Source organism: Dendrobates tinctorius, unplaced genomic scaffold (assembly GCF_039654945.1).
Source record: "Dendrobates tinctorius isolate UK_male_01 unplaced genomic scaffold, ASM3965494v1 ptg000332l, whole genome shotgun sequence".
In the NCBI taxonomy this organism is placed as follows: Eukaryota; Metazoa; Chordata; class Amphibia; order Anura; family Dendrobatidae; genus Dendrobates; species Dendrobates tinctorius.
The window spans coordinates 16649432-16666111 of NW_027361998.1; the positions used below are offsets into that span (position 1 = coordinate 16649432).

Sequence of the window (16680 nt, forward strand, 5' to 3'; positions counted from 1 at the left end):
AAAACATTCTCATGCCTTTGTCCAAAAGCCAAAAAGAAAAAGCACCTAGATGCCTGCTTTCGCACCTTGATCCTATCAGGTGTTACTTGAATTAGGAACACTTAGACACTGTCAAAAACACACATGCTTGCAAAAAGCAAAAACGGGTAGAAATAATCACATTGGTAAAAGTAAAGCTCATTAAACCAGCAATAGAATATGCTAACTAAGGCTAATTAAGCCAACAATATACGTTTGTGATCAAAATAAAGAAAAGCCACATGTTTCTGCCCGGGATCAAAACAGGGCACTTTCAGGAGGATGGCAAACAGGACAATCACTACACTACAGTAACCAGACAAGAGCGTTTACTGTGGACATGGCAAGCATTAAAGATAAAGCACTCATTGTTAGAAGCGCTAGTTTGCAAGAGGAACGCTGTGTTTCTGCCCAGTTTCAAACTGAGGACCTTTCGTGTGTAAAGCAAACGTGATAACCGCTACACTACAGAAACCAACCGATTCAAACAAGCAAAAAATGCTGTGGTCATGACAAGCAATAAAGAACAAGCACTGAAAGTCAAAAAGATCGTTTTCCAAGAGAAAAAGCTGTGTTTCTGCCCAGTTTCGAACTGGGGAACTTTCACGTGTGAGGCGAACGTGATAACCGCTACACTACAGAAACCGGATGCAAGCGCTTACTGTGGTGACAACAAGCAATCAAGATCAAGAACTGAAAGTCAAAAGCTTGGATACCAAAGGGTTTCAGCGTGTATCTGCCCAGTTTCGAACTGTGGACCTTTTGCGTGTTAGGCGAACGTGATACCCACTACACTACAGAAACCGGCTGAGGAAGGTTACTGTGGTCATGACGAGCCATCGAGAACAAAGACTCAACGTCAAAAGATTTAATATCAACGCCTAATGTCATGCTTCTATCCAGTTTCGAACTGGGGACCGTTAGCGTGTGAGGTGAACGTGACAACCACTACACTTCAGAAACTCCATGCAAAGCTAAAGATGTTTAAACATGCTGAAATGAACTTGAAAAAGTAAAAAACAGCCAGCCAAAGTCAAGAGGTCTTCCTCTATGTCTGAAGACAGGACAAAGTGCATTTTGCAACACAGGAACCTTTCATTTGTCAGGCTATTGGAGAAAAAGAACAAACAGGGAAACAAAACCATGCTCCACAAAACATTCTCATGCCTTTGTCCAAAAGCCAAAAAGAAAAAGCACCTAGATGCCTGCTTTCGCACCTTGATCCTATCAGGTGTTACTTGAATTAGGAACACTTAGACACTGTCAAAAACACACATGCTTGCCAAAAGCAAAAACGGGTAGAAATAATCACATTGGTAAAAGTAATGCTCATTAAACCAGCAATAGAATATGCTAACTAAGGCTAATTAAGCCAACAATATACGTTTGTGATCAAAATAAAGAAAAGCCACATGTTTCTGCCCGGGATCAAAACAGGGAACTTTCAGGAGGATGGCAAACAGGACAATCACTACACTACAGTAACCAGACAAGAGCATTTACTGTGGTCATGGCAAACATTAAAGATCAAGCACTGAAAGTCAAAAAGATCGTTTTCCAAGAGAAAAGCTGTGTTTCTGCCCAGTTTCGAACTGGGGACCTTTCGCGTGTGAGGCGAACGTGATAACCGCTACACTACAGAAACCGGATGCAAGGGCTTACTGTGGTGACAACAAGCAATCGAGATCAAGAACTGAAAGTCAAAAGCTTGGATACCAAAGGGTAACAGCGTGTTTCTGCCCAGTTTCGAACTGGGGACCTTTCGCGTGTTAGGCTACTTTCACACATCATGTTTTCGGCGTTAGGCGCGATCCGGCGTCGTGCCGGAATGCCGGATCCGGCAAATGTTTTGTAAAACCTGATGTGCCGGATCCGGTTTTCTGCCGGATCCGTCTTGTTCTTGACAGACAAAACCGGATCCGTCTCATCCGGTTTTCTATCTGTTTTTCGACGGATTACGATTATCCGGTTTTTAAAATTGACCCTCAAGGCAGAGTACACTGGCAGGATGACAGAGTGTGAAAGATTTGTGCCCTAACCAAACTTGTGTACCTTCTGGACCAACAGTATATACCTTTGCCAACCAAAGTTGGCTATCTTGTCATGGTCTACTATTTTTAGCTTTAAGCCACAGGTGTGTACCTGGTTGTGTTTTATGCAAAGTATTTAACCTTTTAACAAAAGTTGTGTACATTGTTAGGAAATCACCAACAATAAACACAACTTTTTAGGTGAAATACTTTGCTTCAAACACAACCAGGAACACAACTGTGGCAAAAAGCTAAAATTTACCCACAGTTACATACCTGGTTTTGAATACCTTTTTACCTTTGAAATACCCTGTATTTAACCTTTTTTTTAAACATAGTTCGCCGCAGAAAGAAAAGACAGACAACCTTTGTGAAACGATAATTTAACTTTTATTTAAATTTTTTTTTTTTTTTTAAATGTTTTTAAAGTGCAAAAAACTTTTTTAATAAAGGTTTTAAACCCAATGGGCATTTTTATTAAAAAAAAAAAAAATTACAAATCTGTGTAGTGTGGGGTGGAAATACTGCTGGAGGGGCTGCGGGACACTTCGACACTGGGTGTGTGGAGAGAGGACTGGGATCGTGGTGGGGAAGGAACAGTTAGAGGTGAAGGTGTGGAAAAAGCTACAGAATGGGTGGACATGTTGGAGGCAGAAGAGGTGGTGGGCGGTGGAGTGGAGGGTTGGGCAGGGACTGTAGGAGCAGATGATGTTGATGGAAAGTTGTATGGGGAAGGAGTTTGGTACGGGGAAGGAGTTTGGTACGGGGAAGGAGTTTGGTATGGGGCAGGTTGCTGGAAGTGGGGAGATGTCTGGTACTGGGGAGGTTGCTGGTACTGGTGAGGTTGCTGGTATGTAATAGGAGGGGGAGGATGGAAAGTGGCTGGAGGGGGTGCAGATGTAATAGGAGGGGGAGGATGGAAAGTGGCTGGAGGGGGTGCAGATGTAATAGGAGGGGGAGGATGGAAAGTGGCTGGAGGGGGTGCAGGTGGAGGAACTACAGTCGTGGGAGGTGGAGGTTGGGAGGTAACCTGCTGTAGAGCACCGTGGCACGAATGCATAACATGCATCTGCTGGGTAGGAGATAGTGTTGCCATGCGCTCCACAACAGACCTGAAAAAGGTGTGGTTTGGCGAAGATCTTGCTTCTGAATGCATGGTTTGCAGAAGTGTCTTCACCTCCAGAATGCTGGAGTTGATCTGCTGAAAGCCTGCGGAGATTTGCTCTGACAAGACTTTTAGACAGTTCTGGAAAGAAGCATTCAGATGCAAGAACTCTTGCGCATAACTCTTTTCCTGACCCCTCTGCCGCTGCCGCCCAGTACCCGCAGGTGTAGTAGAGGTGGCAGGGGCAGAAGGGTGGGGTAAAGGGAAAGCGATCTCCTCACCAGCAGCTTCATGTAATGTAGGCGGCCACGATGCTCCTGTGCTGGTGGATGGGACAGATGGGTCGAATGTGTGGGAAGGCTGGGAAGGTGCAGATGTACCGGGGCGGTCGAAGTGTCCCTCGGTGCCGGTCTCCTCAGGGATCGCCTCAGAAGGGTCCAATCGTGCAGGCTCCCGAGTGCTGCTCACCGTGCTGTGGAATAAAGAGAAAAAAAAACAATTAAAATACTGACATGGTATGGCCCGGGCTGAAAAAAAAAAGTTACATCTAACATTTTTTTTCACATGTGGTGTGTAATATTTACCTTCTGGTGAGCATTGTTTCCCGGAGGAACGACAGGGCTTGTGCGTACTTGTACTTGCTCCTGCGTCCTCCAGATCCACTCGGGGCCCGCATCTCTTTATTGAACTCCTTCTTGAAACGATCCCTCACAGACCGCCACCGATTCACAATTCTGTTCCCTGAAACGAGAAAGGAGTGGTTAGTATACAACATCAGTGTTTCCCAAACTCCAGTCCTCATGGTCCCCAGGGGTCATGTTTTCAGGATTTCCATAGTAAATAGAAATCCTGAACACATGATCCGTGGGGACCACGAGGACTGGAGTTCGGGAAACACTGGTTTACATCAAGCAACCGGTACTGTATATACTTACGCTCTTTAATCTGGGCCCGAACATCGAGGTCCTCCCAGCGGCCCACAAGGAGCGAACAGATTTCCTCCCAGAGTCGTCGGGTAACGATCAGGTCAGCGTGGCGGCGGTCAGCCATATTCCAGAGCGGCTCCCTTTCTCTGATGAGATCGATGAGGCGGTCCACATCAATCCCTCCATCCTCACCGTCAGAGTCGGGAGCACGCTGTGAAGGCTGTTAAAGAAAAAGACAAAAATAACATAATTAGCCTCCACAAAAGAAATGAAATAAAAAGTGCAAAAAAACAAAGCAAAAATATTTATACTTACACGATGGTGACCGCCGCGTTGCTGTCGCCGACGACCCTGGGAGGCACTGCGAGGACCTCTTGGCCGAGCACCAGATTGGGAAGACTAGAGAAAAAAACAAAAAATGTTATGTATTTGGATGTAGGCATTTGTTTGCTGTGTGTGGTCTGCAGAACGTTGTTTTCTATGTGTTGTGTGTAGTGTGATGTTGTGTTTCTGCGTTTGATGCAAAAAACTTACCAATTGTGAGCCCACTCCAGGTGTCTGTCCACCCCTTCCTTCTTCTTCTGGGAGCTCCTCTTCATCTTGTGATTCCTGTTTTGAAATAAAAGGCAATGAATAGACATATATTACAGAGATGATGGATTTTGGAAATAAAAACTTACCGTCAAACGCTGACGATGCAAGGGAGGGCTCCCAGAAGAAGACGTGCTGTCCTGTTGATGGCCAGACTCCATGGCTGTGGGTATTGCTGCTGCTGTTGCTGCTGCCAGTGATGCCATTTCTGCTGCTGCTGCTGCTGCATCTCTTTGGCGGCTGTTGAATAAAGAGAAACAAAGGGCCAATGAATATCTTGATATTCCATGGCCCTAGTTTGGAGGAATGGGGGATTTGATAATTACCGTCTCTTATCTGCTGCTGGACTCCCCTCCTCAGCATGTTCCATTTGCTGCTCCATTTGTGGTGGTGCTGATGGTGCTGCTGCTGCAGATGTCTGCTGCCTTCTCCTGCTCCTGGTTCTTGGCTTGGGTGGCATGTTGGGTGTGGCTGAGGGTCCCATTGTCTTGCTTTTATATATCTCCTGTGGGCAGAGCTACTGAGCATGCTCAGACCAAAAAACCGGATTCGGCCGCCGGATCCGGCGCATTGCGGCGCTCATTGCGGCGCTCATTGTGTGAAAAAGCCGGACGCGCCGGATCCGGCGTGTCCGGCTTTTTCGCCGGAGACAAAAAACGTTACAGTAGCCATTTTTTCCAGACGCCGGATCGCGACACATTGCCGGATCCGGCGAAAACCGGATGAAACGCATGGCCATCCGGCGCGATCAGGCGCAAATGCAAGTCAATTGGGGGGAAACCGGAGCCGGCATTGCATTTCGCCGGATCCGGTTTCTGTCAAAAGCGCCGGATCGCGCCTAACGGCGAAAACCTGATGGGTGAAAGAGGCTTTAGGCGAACGTGATAACCACTACACTACAGAAACCGGCTGCCGAAGGTTACTGTGGTCATGACGAGCCATCGAGAACAAAGACTCAGTGTCAAAAGCTTTAATATCAACGCCTAATGTCATGCTTCTATCCAGTTGCGAACTGAGGACCTTTCGCGTGTAAAGCGAACGTGATAACCGCTACACTACAGAAACCAACCGATTCAAACAAACAAAAAATGCTGTGGTCATGGCAAGCAATAAAGAACAAGCACTGAAAGTCAAAAAGATCGTTTTCCAAGAGAAAAAGCTGTGTTTCTGCCCAGTTTCGAACTGGGGACCTTTCACGTGTGAGTCGAACGTGATAACGGCTACACTACAGAAACCGGATGCAAGCGCTTACTGTGGTGACAACAAGCAATCGAGATCAAGAACTGAAAGTCAAAAGCTTGGATACCAAAGGGTAACAGCGTGTTTCTGCCCAGTATCGAACTGTGGACCTATCACGTGTTAGGCGAACGTGATAACCACTACACTACAGAAACCGGCTGCGGAAGGTTACTGTGGTCATGACGAGCCATCGAGAACAAAGACTCAACGTCAAAAGCTTTAATCTCAACGCCTAATGTCATTCTTATATCCAGTTTCGAACTGGGGACCGTTCACGTTTGAGGTGAACGTGACAACCACTACACTTCAGAAACTCAATGCAAAGCTAAAGATATTTAAACATGCTGAAATGAACTTGAAAAAGAAAAAAACAGCCAGCCAAAGTCAAGAGGTCTTCCTCTATGTCTGAAGACAGGACAAAGTGCATTTTGCAACACAGGAACCTTTCATTTGTCAGGCTATTGGAGAAAAAGAACAAACAGGGAAACAAAACCATGCTCTACAAAACATTCTCATGCCTTTGTCCAAAAGCCAAAAAGAAAAAGCACCTAGATGCCTGCTTTCGCACCTTGATCCTATCAGGTGTTACTTGAATTAGGAACACTTAGACACTGTCAAAAACACACATGCTTGCCAAAAGCAAAAACGGGTAGAAATAATCACATTGGTAAAAGTAATGCTCATTAAACCAGCAATAGAATATGCTAACTAAGGCTAATTAAGCCAACAATATACGTTTGTGATCAAAATAAAGAAAAGCCACATGTTTCTGCCCGGGATCAAAACAGGGAACTTTCAGGAGGATGGCAAACTGGACAATCACTACACTACAGTAACCAGACAAGAGCGTTTACTGTGGTCATGGCAAGCATTAAAGATCAAGCACTCATTGTCAAAAGCGCTAGTTTGCAAGAGGAACGCTGTGTTTCTGCCCAGTTTCGAACTGAGGACCATTCGCGTGTAAAGCAAACGTGATAACCGCTACACTACAGAAACCAACCGATTCAAACAATCAAAAAATGCTGTGGTCATGGCAAGCAATAAAGAACAAGCACTGAAAGTCAAAAAGATCGTTTTCCAAGAGAAAAAGCAGTGTTTCTGCCCAGTTTCGAACTGGGGACCTTTCGCGTGTGAGGCAAACGTGATAACCGCTACACTACAGAAACCGGATGTCAACGCTTACTGTGGTGACAACAAGCAATCGAGATCAAGAACTGAAAGTCAAAATCTTGGATACCAAAGGGTAACAGTGTGTTCCTGCCCAGTTTTGAACTGGGGACCTTTCGTGTGTTAGGCGAACGTGTTAACCACTACACAACAGAAACCGGCTGCGGAAGGTCATGACGAGCCATCGAGAACAAAGACTCAACGTCAAAAGCTTTAATATTAACGACTAATGTCATGCTTCTATCCAGTTTCGAACTGGGGACTGTTCGCGTGTGAGGTGAACGTGACAACCACTACACTTCAGAAACTCCATGCAAAGCTAAAGATGTTTAAACATGCTGAAATAAACTTGAAAAAGAAAGACAGCCAGCCAAAGTTAAGAGGTCTTCCTCTATGTCTGAAGACAGGACAAAGTGCATTTTGCAACACAGGAACCTTTCATTTGTCAGGCTATTGGAGAAAAAGAACAAACAGGGAAACAAAACCATGCTCCACAAAACATTCTCATGCCTTTGTCCAAAAGCCAAAAAGAAAAAGCACCTAGATGCCTGCTTTCGCACCTTGATCCTATCAGGTGTTACTTGAATTAGGAACACTTAGACGCTGTCAAAAACACACATGCTTGCCAAAAGCAAAAACGGGTAGAAATAATCACATTGGTAAAAGTAATGCTCATTAAACCAGCAATAGAATATGCTAACTAAGGCTAATTAAGCCAACAATATACGTTTGTGATCAAAATAAAGAAAAGCCACATGTTTCTGCCCGGGATCAAAACAGGGAACTTTCAGGAGGATGGCAAACAGGACAATCACTACACTACAGTAACCAGACAAGAGCGTTTACTGTGGTCATGGCAAGTATTAAAGATCAAGCACTCATTGTCAAAAGCGCTAGTTTGCAAGAGGAACGCTGTGTTTCTGCCCAGTTTCGAACTGAGGACCTTTCGCGTGTAAAGTGAACGTGATAACCGCTACACTACAGAAACCAACTGATTCAAACAAACAAAAAATGCTGTGTTCATGGCAAGCAATAAAGAACAAGCACTGAAAGTCAAAAAGATCGTTTTCCAAGAGAAAAAAAGCTGTGTTTCTGCCCAGTTTCGAACTGGGGACCTTTCGCGTGTGAGGCAAACGTGATAACCGCTACACTACAGAAACCGGAAGCAAGCGCTTACTGTGGTGACAACAAGCAATCGAGATCAAGAACTGAAAGTCAAAAGCTTGGATACCAAAGGGTAACAGCGTGTTTCTGCCCAGTTTCGAACTGGGGACCTTTCGCGTGTTAGGCGAACGTGATAACCACTACACTACAGAAACCGGCTGCGGAATGTTACTGTGGTCATGACGAGCCATCGAGAACAAAGACTCAACATCAAAAGCTTTAATATCAACGCCTAATGTCATGCTTCTATCCAGTTTCGAACTGGGGACCGTTCGCGTGTGAGGTGAACGTGACAACCACTACACTTCAGAAACTCCATGCAAAGCTAAAGATGTTTAAACATGCTGAAATGAACTTGAAAAAGAAAAAAACAGCCAGCCAAAGTCAAGAGGTCTTCCTCTATGTCTGAAGACAGGACAAAGTGCATTTTGCAACACAGGAACCTTTCATTTGTCAGGCTATTGGAGAAAAAGAACAAACAGGGAAACAAAACCATGCTCCACAAAACATTCTCATGCCTTTGTCCAAAAGCCAAAAAGAAAAAGCACCTGGATGCCTGCTTTCGCACTGATAGGAACTGAAGGAGTTAAATTGAGTTCTGTCTATGTTGCATTCTCTTGTTTAAAACCTTATCTGTTCTTCGAGGAGATGTCTCAGACATCTCCCTTGTGAACCAAGGTCAAATACCTCTGCTTTTTTGCCTAAGTGACTTTCTTTGTAGAAAACAAGTTGTGAAATCATTTGTACTGCGCATGTCTGTAAATGTTTAAATTCTTTACTATAAAAGACGGAAGCCTAACTGATAAGCCAGAGGCGTCTTGGCAGGCATCCCGAGTGGTATTATACAGCCCGTGCCTGTGTTATCCTTCTCGACGGAGCAATTGATTAGAGACATATGGTGCTTCACACCTAAGAACATCGGTCCTTCAGATGAAAGAGTAATCTGAGGTATCCCGACAGTTTCCTGGCGCCCGAAACAGGGACCTGATATAGGCACCTCTCCAAGACTACCCGATCTACAGACCACTCCAGTTACTGATGAAATTGTGAACAGCAGACCTAAACACCTGGCCAGGTAAGAGATCAATTTTTCTCTTCTCTGCTCTTTATAATCTATCATTATAACTAAGGTCCGTATAAAGGGGAATCTAGTAGAGGAGGGGGCCGTAAAATCAGGTCCATATAAGAACTCTGAGGAAATCGGGTGTGACACGCATATGTAATTTCTGCTCGAATGAGAGGTTACTGTAGGTTCTGTCTGTGCACAGCTATTTTTAGAAAAAGAGCTGATGCAAATCAAAATGGGAGAGGTCTGACATTACGGAATATAAGGCTGGGTGAACAGTTCATACTGCGCAGCCCGGACGGACAAGTTTTTCACAATAGACGATTCCGCACTAGAAATAGAGGAGGTTGTTGAGTGACTGCCTTGATTTGAAGGACTGTGAAAAGTAGACAAATAAGCTGCACAGTAGGTATTCGTTCAAAGAGTGGTGATATTGCCTAACTGGGTCATGTGACAGCGTCCTTTCGGGGAGGTCACCGCCTAAGCTTAAATCAACACCCTTTACGAATAAACCTTGTGACAGATAAAAGTGTGATAGAATGAGCACAGGACCACGAAATGAGCCTGTGATAGGATATGACTGAAGAACCCCGATAGATGGACACTTTGTTTACAATCCTGTGTGTTGTGGGAGTATTTCTGTTCGGATGCTACATAGCATATAAGTACACAAAACACGTAGTACACCGAGGAACAGACACTCCATTTAGCCTGTTAGCACCTTAGGAAGAAGGTAACGAGGTATAGTAGAGCCTAGTCTTGAGCTTACCCAATACACCACCTAAGGCAGGGGACTAACAGGAAGACAACAAGAGAAACAGGATAAGAATAAAAGATAAAATGGGGAACAGTCAGGGAAAGACACCTGAAGAAGGAAATCGGTTATGTGATATAATTGAGGATAGATATGGAAGTAGTGCAGCAAAGAACCTGGAAAAAGTATTAATCAAATCCAAAGTGCAAGATAGGCAGGCTGTGTGAATCCTTGTATATATGTCTATGAGAACCTCTGAATAAGATGAGAGATGAGTAATTGAGTAAAAAAAAAAAAAAAAAAATAAAAAAAAATCAGTGAATGAGCACGTATGAATGAATCATCACACATCATTTTTGTGTCAAGAGATTTGTGACCTTTCTAGTTGTGGTGGAATCCCGGACAGATGCGTTATAGATAATTCAAATCTACATCTGAGACTGAATGAATTGAGTAATGATATAGTTCGTGTTATATGTGGCATTACATTGTAAAGTTTCCTGAATGCATTTGGCCAGAAAAAGGGCAAGGCATGGTTAATCTCATTATACAGTTATCTGCCCTTACAGTGAAATCCCGTGATTTTGAGTTTCTTTGTAGAAATTGATTTTGATAAGTCTAAAGAACTACAGAATTCTGTGAAGGACGACGCTGCATTCTGACGGGATGGGTGAAGGATGGCGCTGCGCAGTTTTTCTTATCCCTTCGCTCTTATCTCTGCTGAGTGTGAGCTGTGCTCAAAATTCTCTGTAATTCTATCCGTAAGGTACACGCTGAAAGATTTGTGCATTTTAAAGCAACAGTACTTAATTGAAGATTGGAAGTTAAAAGTAAGATATGGTGCCTAATTTAGAAGGGAATTGTAAGTGATTGTTTGGTCATTGTAAGTGATTGCTTGGTCATTAATGTGTTTGAACCTGCTTCTAGTTGTGTGATTGATTTGTATAGCAAATTGTGTCAAATTACAAGAGACAGAGAAGGAAGGAAGCAGTAAAACAAGTGGGACAAATATTGAAAAAGGCAAAAATACCAGAGTGTGAATGTTTGGATGTACAAAAAGGCACAGACAAGGGAAGAAAATAGCAAGTGAATAAATGATGCTTGAGAATGTGCAGCAGTGTGGAAGGTGTATTATGAATGTTTGATTGACAAAGTGTAATCAGAGACCCAGACAAAACAGATGGACTTGTAAACACTGTGGTCAGACTCAGACAAATCCAGACTGAATAGCTACTTGTGTGACCTGTGCTACTGACCTAAGAGAATTGCACTAAATCCTATCCAGACAAGATTATAAGAAGCTGACATAATAGTGTGGATAGTGGGTAGTGGGGACATTGGCCCTTGAGGAGTAAGCTGACAGTAGACATCAGACGACCAACCCCATCAGGACCTAGAAGTGTGACTAGAATAAGAAAGATACAGGTGTATTATCCCTGGAGCCCCTCTGACCAGCTAGCTTTGCTGAAGCAGCTGCCTGCCCCTGAAGACCAACCATTCCCGTTTTACAGACACATAAAGGAAGTACAGCAAACATATAAGTGTACCTGGGCAGACTTAGAGAGGTTGGTGAGTTTAAAGGCAGGTGACGCACTAGATCATATAATTAAGACACACAGATGTGACAAAGAATCAGGCTTGGGGCATGGATGATAAATCTGCACGATCTGGGGAGACGTACTGTGAGTCACTAAGACAATGGGCTGCAGTGGAACAATCAGAGCAGTCTGTACTCCTGACTAATGTGACACAGCAAAGATGAGAGAGAGTAGAGATATACCTTGGACGGTTACAGCTGAAATGGGCAGACATGGGGTACATTTGCATAAACCCACTTGATGTTAGAATACTGGTGAATGCATTCATTGACTGTATGAACAAAGACTTACGAGACGCAGTACAGACAGCCAGACCTGAATGGAGATATGTAGATCTGAAAGACCTCCTTAAGGTAGCTAAAGAAATTGAGCAAACAAGGACAATAAAACGACCTGTCATGTATGCTGGAGCACAAGGAAAAAAGTGGAGACGTAATAGGGAAGGCATGTGAGATGACACTGACGTTTCTTTTGACAATCTATTCCCCACATGACATCCATGCCATACTCCTACAAGTTCAACCAAAACATCTGTCTATGGCCAGACAGCTCCGACTTGAGTGTGCTCTACTAATTCCTGAGTATGTCACTCCTCACAAGATGTAACGTTCTGAATCCAGCCACCCTCCTGCCTGTGGATTCTGAAAAGGGGGAATTGGTGACCGTATTGGCAAGTGAGGAAGGATACTTTGACATGACGCATGAACATGTCTGCATAGAACTGATGAGTCAGGAGACAGTTGGGTTTGCACACATTCATGAAAAACCTGTTCCTAATGCAGACTTTGAGTTTCTTTTTTGTAGATGGCCCCAGATACCACCAGGATGGACGATTCTACACTGGATATGCAGTAGTATCCTCACATGAGGTAATCCGAGCGGAGCCACTCTCTCCTCACATGTCGGCGCAGGAGGCAGAGTTGAAGGCACTCACTGAGGCGTGTAGAGCCGCTGCAGGTAAAGTCGCTAATATTTTCACAGATTCGAAGCCCATTAAAAATGCAGAGCTGGTGAAACAATTGATGGAGGCATTGATGTTACCAGTCCAGGTTGGCATTGTCAAGGTAAAAGCACACACAAAGGTGACTCCGTGGAGGTAGAGGGCAATAGAAGGGCGAACGAGGCTGCTAAAATAGCACAAGGCGGCCTAGAGAGAGCAGTGGACGGTGGCGGGGAGTCAGCGTATTCCAGCCACATTGGGTCTAGAAGTCCTGAAATCCCTCCAGCAAAAGGCTGCCCAAACAGAGAAGGTACACCGGGGGAGACTGGGAGCTGAGCTGAACTCAAATGGAGTATGGGAGAATAAGGATAAAATGTGCCCACCAAAGTCCCTGTTCCCAATCATGGCGCAAGCAGCACATGGCCCCAATCACACCTCAAAAAGTCACATGTGTGCCATGGTAGATGCCTTCTGGATCGCTCCTGGCTTCAGTTGCGCAGCCGCGAAACTTGTACAATCATGCCTCATCTGTGCACAGCACAACCCAGGTAAAACAGTAAAAGTCCCTAAGAAAGCGACACCTAGGCCTCTCTACCCGTTTCAGAGACGGCAGATTGACGACATACAGCTACCAAGGTAGGAGTGTATGCAAATATCCTAGTATGTGTAGATCTCTTCTCTGGATGGCCAGAGGCCTACCCGGTGAAAACGGCTACAGCTCGAGCCACTGCAAAGAAACTGGTGATGGAACTAGTACCACGATTCGGTGTCCCTGAAACAATTGAATCAGACAGAGGTACACACTTTACTGCTGAGGTAATGCAAAATGTAATGCAAATGATCATAGAATCATAGAATCATAGAATCGTAGAGTTGGAAGGGACCTCCTGGGCCATCTGGTCCAACCCCCTGCTCAAAGCAGGATTCGCTAAATCATCCCAGTCAGATGTCTGTCCAGCCTCTGTTTGAAGACTTCCATTGAAGGAGAACTCACCACTTCTCGTGGCAGCCTGTTCCACTCATTGATCACTCTAACTGTCAAAAAGTTTTTTCTAATATCTAATCTGTGTCTCCTCCCATTCAGTTTCATCCCATTGCTTCTAGTCTTTCCTTGTGCAAATGAGAATAAAGTTGATCCTTCTACAATGTGACAGCCCTTTAGATATTTGTAGACAGCTATTAAGTCTCCTCTCAGTCTTCTCTTTTGCAAACTAAACATTCCCAAATCCTGCAACCTTTCCCCATAAGACAGGGTTTGCAGACCGGTCACCATTCTGGTCGCTCTTTTCTGAACTTGCTCCAGTTTGTTGATGTCTTTTTTAAAATGTGGTGCCCAAAACTGGACACAATATTCCAGATGAGGTCTGACCAAAGAGGAGTAGAGGGAAATAATGACTTCACGTGATCTAGACTGTATGCTTCTGTTAATACATCCTAGAATTGCATTTGCCTTTTTTGCTGCTGCATCACATTGTTGACTCATATTCAGTCTGTGATCTATTAGTATACCCAAGTCTTTTTCACATGTGCTGTCACTTAGCCCTATTCCTCCCATTCTATATATGCTTTTTCCATTTTTATTGCCCAGATGTAGTACTTTGCATTTCTCCCTGTTAAAAACCATTCTGTTAGTTGCTGCCCACTTCTCCAGTTTATTTAAATCTTTTTGAATCCTCTCTCTCTCTTCTCTAGTATTAGCTATCCCTCCTAGATTTGTGTCATCAGCAAATTTAATCAGTTTACCCTCAATTCCTTCATCTAAATCGTTGATAAAGATGTTGAACAATACAGGGCCCAGGACAGAGCCCTGTGGTACCCCACTTGAGACATTCTTCCAACTGGATGTGCAGCCATTTACGACCACTCTTTGGGTCCGATCACTAAGCCAGTTATGAATCCACCTAACAGTTGCCTTGTCCATTCCATACTTAATCATTTTTTCAATAAGGATTGTATGAGAGACTTTGTCAAATGCTTTGCTGAAGTCAAGATATACTATATCTACAGCATTTCCTTGATCCACCCAATCAGTGATACCGTCATAGAAGGAAATTAAGTTAGTCTGACATGACTTATTAGTTACAAACCCATGCTGACTCTGTTTAATCACTTCATTCTTATCCAGGTATTGACATACATGTTGTTTAATAATTTGTTCAAAGATCTTTCCTGGTATAGAAGTCAGACTCACCGGCCTATAGTTGCCTGGGTCCACCTTCTTCCCCTTTTTGAAGATAGGAACAACATTTGCTCTTCTCCAGTCTTCTGGCACTTCTCCTGTTCTCCAAGAATTTTCAAAGATTATAGAGAGGGGTTCAAAAATTTCTTCTGCTATCTCCTTCAGTACTCTGGGGTGTAATTCATCTGGACCTGGAGACTTGAATTCATTTAGGCTAGCTAAGTGTTTCCTCACTATCTTTCTGTTTATAGATATCCTGGATTCTTCTATTCCCTTAATAGGACAGTGAATAACAGTTGATGTTACATTTCCTTTCTGAGAGAAAACAGATGCAAAATAGGAATTTAAAAGTTCAGCCTTCTCAACATCCTGTCTTACCATTTCATCATTTTCATCCTGTAAAAATCCTATAGCATCTTTGACTTTTCTTTTACTTTTGACATATCCCCAAAATCCTTTATTATTGCTTTTGACATCTCTTGCAAGCCTCAATTCATTTTCAGCTTTAGCTAATCTGATTTGTGCCCTGCAGGTTCTGCAGACAGCATTATATTCTTCTTTAGATATGCCTCCCTCTTTCCATTTTATAAACATTTTTTTCTTCCTTTTTAGCATGTGCTTAAGTTCTGTGTTCATCCATCCTGGTTTCCTTAACTGCTTCCTATTCTTCCCTCTTTTCGGAATTGTTAACAACTGTGCTTTGAGAATTTCATTTTTCAAGATTTCCCATCCTTCCTGGACATTTTTGTCTTTAAGGATATCCAGCCATTGGATCCCTCCAATTCTCTTTCTGAATCCCTTAAAATCTGCCTTTCTGAAATCTAACCTTGACGTCTGAGTCTTCACAGGTCTTCCGCCTCTAGTTATCCAAAATTCTAAAATAGCATGGTCGCTACCTCCTAGGGTCCCAGCCACTTTTACCTCCTCAACCATTTCCTCCCTGTTTATAAGGATTAGATCCAAGGTAGCAGTTCCCCTTGTTTTCTCCCTGACCTTTTGGAAGATAAAGTTGTCAGCAAGAGAGGATAAGAATTTCCTTGACCTGTTAGTTTTGCCTGAGAGAGATTCCCAACAAATGTCTGGATAGTTGAAATCTCCCATGACAACTATGTCATATTTTTTGGAGAACTTGGCCATTTGATGCATAAAGAGTTCATCCATAGCTTCAGCTTGCACAGGCGGCCTGTAGTAAATGCATACAATGGTGTCCTTTCCATTGTTCTGTCCTTGTATTCTTACCCAAACAGTTTCCACAGAACTCCCAGTCTCTGAAGCTTCAATCTCTGTGCAGATATACGCATTTCTAACATACAATGCGACACCCCCTCCTCGTTTATCAAGTCTGTTTCTTGCAAATAAGTTGTATCCTTCTAGTCTTGTATTCCAATCATGTGTATTGTCCCACCAAGTTTCAGTGATTCCAATGACATCATATTTCTTTTCCTGTGTTAGTAGTTCCAATTCTCCTTGTTTGTTGCCCATGCTTTGTGCATTAGTATAGAAACATTTTAGTTTGTGATTGGTTTCTCTTTCTCCAATATTTTTATTAATTAGATTCTTTCGTCTTTGTTCTTCCTTTCCACTTCTAATAGCAGAGTTCTCAATAGCATTTGTCAGGTGTATGGCTTTTTCTGGTCTTTTGCTTCCCTTCCCATGTTGTTCTAGTTTAAAGCTCTCTTTACAAGTGTAGCAAGGCGACTTCCAAATACATGCTTACCAGTCTTCGTAAGGTGCACCCCATCTCTAGCAAGTAGTCCATCGTATAAGTAGTTCACTCCGTGATCCAGAAATCCAAATCGTTGCTGACGGCACCATCGACGTAGCCAGTTGTTCACCTGCAGAATCTTATTCCACCTCCTTGTTCCATGGCCATCCACTGGGAGGATGGAAGAGAAGACCACTT

General features: G+C 43.6%; 6 non-coding genes across 6 annotated transcripts; all 6 read right to left on the minus strand.

Moving 5' to 3' along the window:
- Window positions 1-1590: 1590 nt before the first annotated feature.
- TRNAV-CAC (transfer RNA valine (anticodon CAC)) lies at window positions 1591-1663 on the minus strand. The gene has a single exon. It is a non-coding gene; the product is annotated as a tRNA-Val (tRNA).
- A 5169-nt stretch (window positions 1664-6832) lies between these two features.
- Window positions 6833-6905, minus strand: TRNAV-UAC (transfer RNA valine (anticodon UAC)). Its single transcript has one exon. It is a non-coding gene; the product is annotated as a tRNA-Val (tRNA).
- A 97-nt stretch (window positions 6906-7002) lies between these two features.
- Window positions 7003-7075, minus strand: TRNAV-CAC (transfer RNA valine (anticodon CAC)). Its single transcript has one exon. It is a non-coding gene; the product is annotated as a tRNA-Val (tRNA).
- Window positions 7076-7991: 916 nt separating this feature from the next.
- On the minus strand, window positions 7992-8064 carry TRNAV-UAC (transfer RNA valine (anticodon UAC)). The gene has a single exon. It is a non-coding gene; the product is annotated as a tRNA-Val (tRNA).
- A 99-nt stretch (window positions 8065-8163) lies between these two features.
- Window positions 8164-8236, minus strand: TRNAV-CAC (transfer RNA valine (anticodon CAC)). Its single transcript has one exon. It is a non-coding gene; the product is annotated as a tRNA-Val (tRNA).
- Window positions 8237-8322: 86 nt separating this feature from the next.
- Window positions 8323-8395, minus strand: TRNAV-AAC (transfer RNA valine (anticodon AAC)). The gene has a single exon. It is a non-coding gene; the product is annotated as a tRNA-Val (tRNA).
- Window positions 8396-16680: the final 8285 nt, after the last annotated feature.